Source organism: Equus przewalskii, chromosome X (genome assembly GCF_037783145.1).
Source record: "Equus przewalskii isolate Varuska chromosome X, EquPr2, whole genome shotgun sequence".
NCBI classification, from domain to species: domain Eukaryota; kingdom Metazoa; phylum Chordata; class Mammalia; order Perissodactyla; family Equidae; genus Equus; species Equus przewalskii.
Genome location: NC_091863.1, coordinates 18,924,823 through 18,937,798, shown reverse-complemented (window position 1 = coordinate 18,937,798; position 12,976 = coordinate 18,924,823). Strand labels below are relative to the sequence as shown.

General features: G+C 37.9%; 1 non-coding gene across 1 annotated transcript; it reads left to right on the top strand.

The window, feature by feature from the left end:
* Window positions 1–2,738: 2,738 nt before the first annotated feature.
* LOC139081230 (U6 spliceosomal RNA) lies at window positions 2,739–2,841 on the top strand. The gene has a single exon (XR_011536353.1). It is a non-coding gene; the product is annotated as a U6 spliceosomal RNA (small nuclear RNA).
* Window positions 2,842–12,976: the final 10,135 nt, after the last annotated feature.

Sequence of the window (12,976 nt, the reverse complement as noted above, 5' to 3'; positions counted from 1 at the left end):
ACAGGTGACCTCCAGAAGCTAGAAAAGTCATGGAAACGAATGCTTCCCTAGAACCTCCAGAAGGAACCAGCTCTGCAACACCTTGACTTTAGCCCAGTGAAACTGATTTCAGACTTTCTGGCCTCCAGAACTATAAGAGAAGAAATTTGTATTGTTGTAAGTCACTAAGTTTGTGGTAATTTTTTATAGCAGCAATAGGAAACTAATACACATCTCTATAGTTTTGCCTTTTTCAAAGTGTCATGTGAATGGAATCATACTATACTATTGGGTCTTTGCAGTCTGGTTTCTTTCACTTGGCAAAATGCATTAAAGATTCTTCCATGTTTAGATTGGCCCCAGTGGCCTAGCGGTTAAGTTCAGTATGCTCCATTTGAGAGGACCAGGTTCAGTTCTCAGGCGCGGACCTACACCACTCTATTAGTGGCCATGCTGAGCTGGCAGCCCACATACTAAAAAATAGAGAAAGATTGGCATGGATGTTAGCTCAGGGCTAATCTTCCTCAGCAAAGAAAAAAAAAAAAGAAAGAAAAAAAGAAAAATTCATCCATGTTTATGTTACGTATATTTTACCACAAAAAAAAGATTCATTCATGTTGTCGAGTCAATCAATAGATCTTTCCTTCTTACTGCTGACTAGTATTCCACTGTATGCATATACCAGTTTGTTTATCCGTTCACCTGTTGAAGGATATCTGGTTGTTTCCAGTTTTTGATGAATAAAGCTGCTGTAAACATTTGCATACAAGTTGCTGTGTGTACATATATTTTCAATTCACTTGTCTATTGAAGAAAACTCATAGGTATTCATAGTTTTTAGGACATGGAGATGTCAATTTAAATATCATTACCAGGGAAACACATTATTAAGTAACACAAACAACAAGAGTTACAAGCTTTTTAAGGCCAAGGTTACATTCACAAAACAAGCCATAAGTTCTGAGTTCCAGATATCTTACAAGATCCCTTTTGTTAGAAATAACATTTTCAAGGACGTTTTAAGAAACCAGAAAATCATCTTCTTATACTGTTGCTGGGATTTCTTACACCAGCCGTTAGGGGGGTCTGTGGTTTTCCAGACCACATGCTGAAATTCCATTATTTAGAACTAAGAGAAATAGAGACCTAAAAATATTAAAACTTACTACGGAAAGGAAAGGGGCAAAATAGAATTATAAACAATCAGAATATGAGCATGTAGTATTATCCATCTACTGTGTGAATAGAGAAAACATCATAAATGTTTGAATTTCTGCCTTATTATATTGGCAATCGATTCACCCCTAGTTCTTAGTACTGTTTGCTATGAAACTTTGTGAAAAGTTTCATGAAATCGTTAAAACTTACCTGTTTTTTCCAACAGATGTGCCGTGACACCTCTGCCAGTGGAATTTTGCCTGAACAAAGAAAAAAGTCATTCAAACAGAAAAGTGGAAAAATTTTTCCCTAAAGGACCAAAACTACAGAGGAATAATTCCAAATTGCACCCCTCAATGCACAATCAGGGACAAGTCACATAATAGCCAAAAGGCTCGTAAAACCAGCTGTAAAGTATATACCAAACATTTGTGGGGATGTGGGATTTTCTCCTACTTACAAGCTAATGAGTTAGCCTGCTACCATTTCCTGGATGTCAGCAGCACAGTAAGCAGCATGAGCATCATCAGCCTATTTGCATGGGTTCCCCAGTCCCCAAGACCCACAGGGGCCATGCGGAGGGTCCCAGGGGGACACACTGTATACACAATGCACATTTGACAGCTGGGGAACACTGGCCTTGGGGAATTCACATCTTTTATAGTAAGCCTGCTCTTTATCCCGGAAGGAGCTATCACCTCATCCCTCAAGGGAGCTCCCTGCAAATACAGCCCTGAGAATGGCCCAGGTAACTTCCTTGCATTCTTGGCACACGAAACAAGAACACGTAAGGACACTCTAGGCTGTGACAGACTGTATCTCCCAACAATATTATGCCCAGAGAGAAAATAGATCATCTCTCTTTCCACATGAAATGGACAATAAGATACACTGCCCAGAGTTTTGCCCCTAAGAATATATATTCCTTCACCACTGTCTTTTGGGGGCTAAAATGCAGCTATTATTCATTTTTAGCTGGTGCCAGCAAACTGTGCATAAACCAGGCCTGTGCTCTTTTTCTGTTAACCCATTATAAAGAACTCTCTGGGAAGCCATAAATGTGGGTTAAGGGAGAAGTAAATCAGTGGGAGCAAGTCCCATGGGAGTTTAAAACTCCTCTTCATGCAGTTGACTTGTGCGTTCTGACCAGCTGGGCTCGACTATGTATGTAACATTATCGTTTTCTAATGGAATACTGTCGTCATATCCAATTTTATGTTTCCATGGATCAGATAACATCTAGTTCCTGATGGTCATTTCAGGTAGCATAGCTCATTCTCCCTTCACCTTCCAGATCTCCTGCCCATGCTTTCTATTGAGTGAACCGACCCAGAAGCTGGAGGGCAAGGAAATCTGTTGATACAGTCCCTTCCCAGGGCGCAGAGGAGGTAGAGAGGGTGGAGTGAATCTGGAAGGGCAAATGGAAGATATCCAGCACAGCCCATAAATGGCATTGATGTCATCTGTGTGATTTTCTAAAACATTAAACCATTCTTGGTAAAGTTCCAAACAAAACAACACACACTCCTTTCAATTTACACAGTAGTTCTGTTCCTGGAAAATTCCAGGATATTAAAACCATGCAAAAATACCCTGAGTTATGCTCACTCCGGCAGCAATACACTAAAACTGGAATTATACAGAGAAGATAAGCATGGCCCCAGAAGAGTGACATACAAATTTGCAAAAGCATACTATATTTTTTAAAATAAATTTTAGAAAAGGAAAAAAGTACTTTGACTTTACGTGTGAAATGAGGTTAGGTTTAGGCTCAGATAATTACAAATAGGTTTTTCATACACATGAATGTCTAAGGGGACATTTGAAAATTGGGTAAGATGTAGGAAAATTCATCCTTGTAAGAAAGTCACATGCATTGAAGGACATATGACATTCTTGGCTCCTGCCCACTAACTGCCAGGAGATCCCTGCCAGGGGATTCCTGTCAATCACTGTAACAACCAAAATAGCCCCAGGTGTTTTCAAAGCAGACCCATGGTACTGCCCCAGTGAGACCCACACTCCTAGGTGAAACATTCAACCTTGCAGAATTTGAGTTTCATCGTTCATCCACCGAGTCTCTAGGGGCAGCACTGAATGGAAGAAAGGACTTCTCAATTTATGGGTCCTTGTTCCATCCAATATACAAAAGTCTCTGACCCACTTACCAAACACTTGCTGCCATTTCTGGCAACATATAATTGTGAATTGGAATTGTCCGATTTAGTAAAAATAAAATGTAAGAAAATAACTGGATGTGAAACTCAAGCTTCACAGGAAGCCAAATAAAAGTTCATAAATAACCACATTTCATGTCATTTGATATTAAACTACAATATTTTTCTACTTCTAACATATATTTTAAGTATATACATTTTAAGTAATATATACGTATCACATAAAACTACAAAGCATAGACAAAAATAAAAAGTAAAAACATCCCATTCTGTGGTAGACAGAATAATGGCCCTCCTCAAAATCTCTGAAACCACCCCTCCCAACCTGATCCCTGAAGCCTTTTCCGTGGCGAAAGGGACTTTGCAGATGTGACTAAGTCAAGGATCTTGAGATGGGAAGATCATCCTGGATTGCCCATGTGGGCCCAATGTAATCACAGGGTCCTTATAGAAGGGAAGCAGGAGGGTGAGAAAGCAGAGAAGGCGACGTGACGATAGAAGCAGATGTTGGAGTGATGCAGCCAAGGAGTGCTCGCAGCCTCTAGAAGCTGGAAGAGACAAGGAATGGATTCTCCCCCGGAACCTCCAAAAGGAACCAGCTTTGCAGACACCTTGATTTTAGTCCCATAAGACTCGCTGCATACTTCTGACCTCCAAAACTGTAAGAGAATAAATTTGTGTTGTTTTAAGCCACTAAATCTGTGGTAATTTGTTACAGCAACAATAGGAAACTGTAAACATTCTCCCACGCAGAGATCCACCACTGTTAGCACCTTAGTACCTGTAGTTCCAGACCTTTCCCTGTACTATAATGTGTGCGCGTACTTTTTGGATCACAGTGTGCAAGCTATTTTATAACCTGCTCTTTTAAGTCAAAAAACTCCATCTGTCCATTTCATCAAATACCTAGACTATGTTAAAAATGTCCCAAATGACACAAAAATGCCGTTAACAGTTGTTTGGTCCAAATCAGGATCTGTTCGAGGACCACATATAGCATCTGATTATTAGGTTCCTTTCGTTCTGATGTTGGCTATTGAAGAGATGGTCCTACAGTTGTTCTGAGGAATGTGCCACCTTCTGGGTTTGTTTAGTTACTACCTTTGGGGCTGTTTAATTTGTTCTTCTATTTGTTATTCCCTGTTCGTTATTTTTCCTGTAACATTTTTATTAAACATTTTTGGCTAGAATACTCTATAGGTGATGAGTATTCATGTTGAATTGCATCAAAAGACACATAATATGTGGTTAATCCATTAATGATGTTAAGATTGATTTCTGGATTAAGGTGATGACTCCTAATCCCTCCATTGTACAGTTATATTTTTGCCCTGAAACTAGGAAGTGACCGTTGTTACTTTTGCATTTTAAAAATACCCAATGCCATTCATCCATTTTAACACCAATTGATAATCATTATGACGAGGATAATGGTCACGGTAATTTCAATAAAGTTTGTGAAGTGATGTTTTTCAAAATCTATCATCTCTTCTACATTTACTAATTGGCATCCTTCTGTGAAGTAGAGCTTTCTCTCACCTATTGGGGATATTTGGTTACCTGAAATACAGATTCTACTGGAAAGGCAGGATAAAATGCTTAATTCTTTACTACTAACTACCAATTTTCATAGTAAGTAGTTGCTTTAATAGCTGCCTCAAATGGTGACAAAAATTTTCAGATTTTCTCTATTTTGAACATCATTGTTAAATCATGGATTTTTGTAGATTCCATCTGTTTCGATTCATTGCCCCATTAGTCTTTATGATGCCCTAAATGTCACGACTGTGGCCAGTGGAACATGACTCCATTGATCTTTGAGAACTTTGGTGATATCTAGCACAACAAAATATCCCTGACTCTTCTTGTACTTTTCCTGTCCCAGCCCTGCAATAAGCTATTTCTCCAGAAGGTTCAGCTTCCAGGACCGGCCTTGTGGCCAAGTGGTTGAGTTCACATGCTCCACTTGTGCAGCCCGAGGTTTCACTGGTTTGGGTCCTGGGCACGGACCTGGCATCACTCATCAAGCCATGCTGAGGCGGCGTCCTGCATAGCAGAACTAGAAGGACCTACAACTAGAATATACAACTATGTACTGGGGGGCTTTGGGGAGAAGAAGAAAAAAAATGGCTCAGCTTCCCTTTAATGGGGAGTGGTTTTCAGAGACTACAACCTGAGCATTAGGGGTGTTCATTATTACGGGAGTGACGTTGCTTTTAGGCCATTTCAATGGACAGAGCTAGAAAAATATACATATTGTGGCAGACAGACTCTAGGGTGGCCCCCATGATCCCTACCTCCTGATGTTCATGCTTCTTTGTGCTCCCCTCCTCCTGAAAGTGGGAGGAACCATGAATTGCTTCTAGTCGTAGTGCATGGCAAAGGTGACAGGATGTGCATGATTGCATATAGAAGATTATAGAATGTATGACTAATGCCAGTCTCGCAAGGAGACTATCTCCCTTACTGGCTTTAAAGAAGCCAGCTGCCATGCTATAAGCTGCCTACAGAGAGGGACACTTGGCAAGGAACTGAGGGCAGCCTCTGGCTGATGGCCAGCAAGAAATTGAGGCCCTCAGTCCAGCAGCCTGAACAGTTGCTGCCAACAACCACGTGAAAATGAAAAGCTGCCAACAACCACATAAGGTTGGAAGCAGATGCCGCTGCAGCCCCAGCCAACACCTTGGTTGAAGCTTTGTTAGTCCCTGAAGCAGAGCATCTAGCTAAGCCATCCCAGGCTCCTGACCCACAGAAAGTGGGAAATCGTAAACGTGGCTTGTGGTAAGCCTCTAAGTTTGTGGTAATATTGCTATATAGCAATAGATAATTAATACACTATTTAATCATGGATTTATTTGAATATTTTCAATTCAATTTCAATATTACAGTGTTTTTCTTAATTTCTTGGATTCTATCCTAATATTTTCAAAAATAATGGAACTACTAGTCCTATCCTCTGGAGGACCACACATCAAATTGTGAATAAAAAACTGAAAATAAGGGATCTCCTCTCCTTTCTTTTTTTAATTGAAGTATAATTGATAAACAAGATTATATTAGTTTCATGTGTACAACATGGTGAATTGACATTTGTATGCATTGTGAACTGATCACCACAATAAATCTAGTTACCATCTGTCACCATACAAAGTTAACACAGTATTATTGACCATATTCCCCATGCTGTACAACACATCCCCATGACTTATTTATTTTATAACTGGAAGTTTGTACCTCTTGATCCCCTTCACCTACTTCATTCCCCCGACCCCTCTCCCCTCTGGCAACCACCAATCTATTCTCTGTATCTATGAGTCTGGGTTTTGTTTTGTTTTGTTTTGTTTGTTTTGTTTGTTTTTTTTTTAGATTCCACATATATGTAAAATCACGTGGTATTTGTCTTTCTCTGTCTGACTTATTTCACTTATTATAATTCCCTCAAGGTCCATACATATTATCGCATATGGCAAGATTTCATTCTTTTTTATGGCTGAGTAGTATTCCATTGGATATATACCACATTTTCTTTATCCGTTCATTTTTCAGTGGTCACTTAGGCTGTTTCGTTATCTTGGTTATTGTAAGTAATAGCGCAATGAATACAGGGGTGCATATATTGTTTTGAATTAGTGTTTTTGTTTTCTTCAGATATATACCCAGAAGCGGAATTGCTGGATCATATGGTAGTTCTATTTTTAATTTTCTGAGGACCCTCCATACTGTTTTCCATAGTGGCTGCACCAATTTACATTCCCACCAAGTGTTCCCCTTTCTCCACATCCTTGCCAACACCTGTTATCTCTTGTCTGTTTGATAATAGACATTCTGACAGGTATGAGGTGATATCTCATTGTGGTTTTGATTGGCATTTCCCTGATGATTAGTGATGAGCATCTTTTCATACACATGTTAGCCATCTGTATGTCTTCTTTGGCAAAATATCTGTTCAGATCCTCTGCCCATTTTTAAATCAGTTTGTTTGTTTTTTTGTTATTGAGTTGTGTGAATTCTTTATATATTTTGGATATTAACCCCTTGTCAGATATATGACTTGCAAATATCTTCTTCCATTCAGTAGCTTGCCTTTTCGTTTTGTTGATGGTTTCCTTCACTGTGCAGAAGCTTTTCAGTTTGGTGCACTCCCACTTGTTTATTTTTGCTTTGGTTGCCCTTGCCTTTGGAGTCAGATCCAAAAAACATCACCAAGACCAATGTCAAGGAGCTTACTACCTATGTTTTCTTCTAGGAGTTTTATGGTTTCAGGTCTTACATTCAAGTCGTTAATCCATTTTGAGCTAATTTTTGTGTATGGTGTAAGATAGTGGTCTAGTTTCATTCTTTTGCATGTGGCTGTCCAGCTTTCCAGACACCATTTATTGAAGAGACTGTCCTTTCCCCATTGTATATTCTTGCCTCCTATGTTATAGATTAATTGACCACATGTGCATGGGTTTATTTCTGGGCTCTTTGTTCTGTTCCATTGATCTGTGTGTCTGTTTTTGTGCCACCATACTGTTTTGATTACTATAGCTTTGTAATATAGTTTGAATTCAGGGAGCATGATACCTCAGGCTTTGTTCTTCTTTCTCAAGATTGCTTTGGTTATTCAGGGTCCTTCGTGGTTCCATGCAAATTTTAGAATTATTTATTCTAGTCCTGTGAAAAACGCCATTGGAATTTTGATAGAGATTGCATTGAATCTGTAGATTGCTTTGGGTAGTATGGATATCTTAATAATATTAATTCTTCCAGTCCATGATCTCCTCTCCTTTCTATTTTTCCATTCTTCCTCTCTTTGAAGGAGAACATATATTCATTCATATTTTTTTCTATACTTCTACATATATATAAATATATTTCTATATTTATATTTCTATGAAATCACTCCACAGTAATTTTAGCCCTAGGATTCCTTTAAATTGTTATTGCAAATTATAATATTTCCTGTTACTATTGTACTTCATGGTTTAAAACTTTTTTTTTTCTGCTGAGGAAGATTAGCCCTGAGCTAACATCTGTGCCAATCTTCCTCCACTTTATATGTGGGTCACCACCACAGCATGGCTGACGCGTGGTATAGGTCCACGCCCAGGACCTGAACTCTCGAACCCAGGCCGCCAAAGTAGAGCACACTAAACTTAACCACTACACCATGGGGTCAGCCCCAAAACTAATTTTTACATGTATAAGTTTCTCTAATAAATTTTGAAAGAGCATTCAATTAACAGAAATTTGATTTAGGCAAAACTGTCATACAAATTATTTGTTTCTCACTAACAATGTTTATTTCCCCAAATAAGGCACACCTATGCTTTTAAAATGTTTTTTTAAACAGCTAAATACGTAGTTTGATTCTCCATATTTTTAATAAACATATGAAATAGAAATTCAAAGTCCAAGCTCTGGACAACCACTTATGATGAACAAAGATGACCCTAACCTCAACCAACTACTTCTTTTTTTTTTTTTACTATTTAGTAACAAATATTTATTAACTTTTAAAATTATACAAGTACATTTATTTTTCTATTATTTCTGCTCAAAAATTAAATGGTGTCAAATGTCCACTTAAAATGATATTAATACTGATAAAAGAAAAAAATACTCAGATTCATTTTGAATACTTGTTTATTACTTTCAGGTTTAGCACAAGATGTTATAGAACAAATAATTCGGCCTGACAAAATAACATTTTCCAAAATTACTATTTCCAGTAACAATTTCTCTATTGAATGAGACTTGACAGTAAATATTGTGAAATATCTCACAACCGCCCTGCACATGGGTCAATAAATATTATAAATAATGTATTTTATAGGAAGCAGCAGCTAGCTTCATAGAAGCTTGAGGAACAATGGTCAAGTTCTCCTGACCAAAAATATCATACTCACTAAGAAAGAGATTAAGTTATTTAAGTGAAAGGCTTTTCTGGCACAGCTTCACATATTCCTTAAATCTCTGTTTACGTCATGAAACTGTTTTCTCTGGATTAATAATGCATTGAAGAGGCTGACAGAACCTTGAGAAAAAAGGTCTGGGTTTTATTTCTCTCTCTGTCCCCAGGTCTAGTATAGAACCTGGCATATTAACTCAATTAATGTTAAATAAATAAATGAATAATTGGAGGAAGGAAGGAAGGAAAGGGTGCCAAGGATCTGATGAGATGGCCTTAAGTGGCTTTAAGTGACTTTGAAATATATTTAAATATCTTAAAAGGAATAAAGAAATACAAAGCAATGAAGGACTGAAGGAAGTTAGGCAAAACCTAAGTGAAAGCTGCAGATTGCCACGAATCAATGAAAGAAATAGTTAATAGGCTATAAACCCAGAAATGAGGATTATGTGGACTGCAGTTACAACCTCTACTTTGAAATTTTGGAATCCACGTCATTTTGTCTATAAAAAGGGGATTAGTCTAGCCTTAGAGATCATGAGAAACTGGAGATCCACAACCCACATTTCACAACCCAGTTAGTGTCTGGCCAAACAGCAATCTCAGTCAAGAGATAGCAATTGTCTCTGGGGTGCTATGGGCTCAACAGGGGCAATACTGCCCTCTAGGGAGAGTTTTGGAAGTTTGTGGGTACTTTTTTTGACACACTGAAGTGAAACTGCAAAACATTAATGATAAAGGGAATCTCAAACGCCACAAGAGAATAAAGGCATTACCACTAAGAAATGAAAATCAGATTACTAGCAGACTTTGTGTCAGCCAACAACTGATGACAAAAGACAATGGAATGATATTTTCAAAGGGAAGTTATTACCAACGTAGGATTTTATACCTAGGTAAATTACCATTGTAGAGTAAAGGCAAAATGGAGACATTTAGAGACAAACAAAGAAGTAGTTTACCACTCACAGATTCTCACAAAAAAGAAATACTGTGGACATATACTGATTTCTGGTGCCAGCCAAGATGGAGTAAGCCCACTACAGTCTCTCTCTCCCACTTAGAACAACTAAAATCTCTGGGGAATAAAAGCAACTACTTGAGAACTCTGAAAAGTAAGCAAAAGCAGGTGGATTGAGAAGGGAAGTAAAACCTTGAAGAAGTGACTTCTACGGGGGTGAGTTACCCATATTTTTTATGTACTTTCTCTCCCGACATTGATCAGAGAAGTCTCCAGCAGAGCTGCTGTAGGCAGTACAAGGAGAAAAATGCTAAGGTCTTCCACACTTCTGGCCAGAGGACTGAGGAAATGTGCCCCTGAAAGCTGAAAAATGTGAAAGGAATCACAAAGAGGAGAGAGCTGGGGAAGGAAATTCTTTAATTCTGTGTATGAACCAACACAAATCCCAGGCTCATCTCTGAGCTGAGCATGCATGGGGCAGACCCAAAGCAACACAGTAAAGACTTTGAGAACTGAACTACAACATAAAACACCACTCAAACTAACCTCCGAGTGGAGCATATGTGGGATAAGACCAAGTATCACAGCAAAGGCTTTGAAAACTGAACTGCCATTGGGACCAGGGCACACAGAAGGTGATCTAGAACTTGTAGTCTGAACCTAGCCCGGTTGATTGCCTGCTTTAAAAAAATCTCATTCACCAGAGGATTTAACAGGACCCAGATTTTTAGAACATAAGATTCAAAATATCCAGTATACAATCAAAAATTACTTGACATACAAAGAATCAAGAAAATATGAGTAATTCCCAAGGGAAAAGATATTCAACAGATGCCAAATCCAAGATGACTCAGATGTTGAAATTAACAGACAAAGACTTTAAAGCTGTTATAATTATGCTCTGTGAGATAAACACACCCTTTAAATAATCAAAAAGATAGTTCTCAGCAAAGTAAAAAGAAACCATAAAAAATAACCAAATGGATATTTTGGAGGATAAAAATACAATATATGAAATAAAAAATTCACTAGATGAGCTCAATAGAGGTAAATGTGTAATATACATAATATATATATTTATATATGATATATAAATATGTTTATATATGATATATATTAAATACATAATATATATAAAAAACGAGGATTATGTGGCCTGTGGGTACAACCCCTACTTTAAAATGTTGGAATCCATATCATTTTGTCTGTAGAAAGGGGGTTAGTCTAGCCTTTGAGACCATGAGAAACTGGGATCTACAGCCCAGATCTCACAACACTGCCAGTTTCTGCCCAAAAAGGCACCTCAGTCAAGAGACAGCAATTGTCTCAAAAGTGCTATGGACTCAACAGGGACAATACTGCCCTCTAGGGAGCATTTTGGAAGTTTGTGGGTACATTTTTTTGACATATTGGAGTGAAACTGCAAAACATGAATTACAAAGAGAATCTTTTTATATCTATCTATCTATCTATGGAGAGATTAATTTTAAGGAACTGGCTAATGCAATTGTGGGGGCTGGCCAGTCCAAAATCTTCAGGACAGGCCAGCAGGCTAGAGATCCAGGGAAAAATTGATGTTGCAGGCTTGAGTCCAAAGGCAGTTTGGAGGCAGAATTCTTTCTTCCTCAGGGGAGGTCAGTCTTTCCTTTCTCTTCCGGCCTTCAACTGATTGGATGAGGCCCATCCACATTATAGAGGATAATCTGCTTTACTCAAAGTCTATTGATTTAAACGTTAATCACATCTAAAAAATCCCTTCACAGCACTATTTAGACCAGTGTTTGACCAAACACAGAGTGCCATAACGTAGCCAAGTTGACACACAAAATTAACCACCACAGATGACAGAGGAAAGAGTCAGTCAGTATAAAGGTAGATCAATAGAAATTATCTAGTCCAAAGAATGGAAAGAAAGAAGACTGAAGAAATTTGAGGGAACCTCGGGCCTGTGAAAAAATATCGAAAGGTCTACGATTTGTGTCACTGCAGTCCCAGGAGAGCAGGAAGAGATTAGCGCAGAAAAAATATCTGAAGAGATAATGGCTGATAATGGCTGAAATTCTCCTAAATTTGGAGAAAGATGAAAATATATAGACTCAAGATCAGCAAACCCACACCAAGATAAACACACCAACAAGAAAAATTTGTTGATTTTTCTCAATTACATATGAAGCATTTATAAAAAAAAATGACCAGATATAAGTGACAAATGGTCTCAACAAATTTCAAAGAATCAATATTAAACAGACCTCACTCTCTGATAGAAAAGAACAATAAAAAGATATTTGAAAAAAATGTTTAGTCAATTATATCTCAATAAAGCTGAAAAAAGATGTTTAAAATACTAAAGTGCTACTAAATAACTCATGAGTTTAAGAGTAAATCATGATTTGGCAAAGGATTCTTAGATATGGTACCAAAAGCACAAGCAACAACAACAAACAAACAAACAAATAAATTGGACTTCATCAACATGAAAAACTTTCGTGCTTCAAAAGACACCCTCAAGAAAATGCACAGAAAACCCATAGAATGGGAGAGCATATTTGCAAATAATAACTTGGATAAGAGATTCGTATCTAGAATACAGAGAGAACCCTTACAGCACAATAATAAAAAGACAACCCAATTTTAAAACTGAGCAAAGGATCCGAATAGACGTTTCTCCAAGGAAGATATACGAATGGCCAATAAGCACATGAAAAGATGTTTAACATCAGGGTATTAGCCATCAGGGTATGCGAATCAAAACGAAAATGTGGTATCACCTTCACACCCACTAGGATGGCTAGAATCAAAAAGTCATGA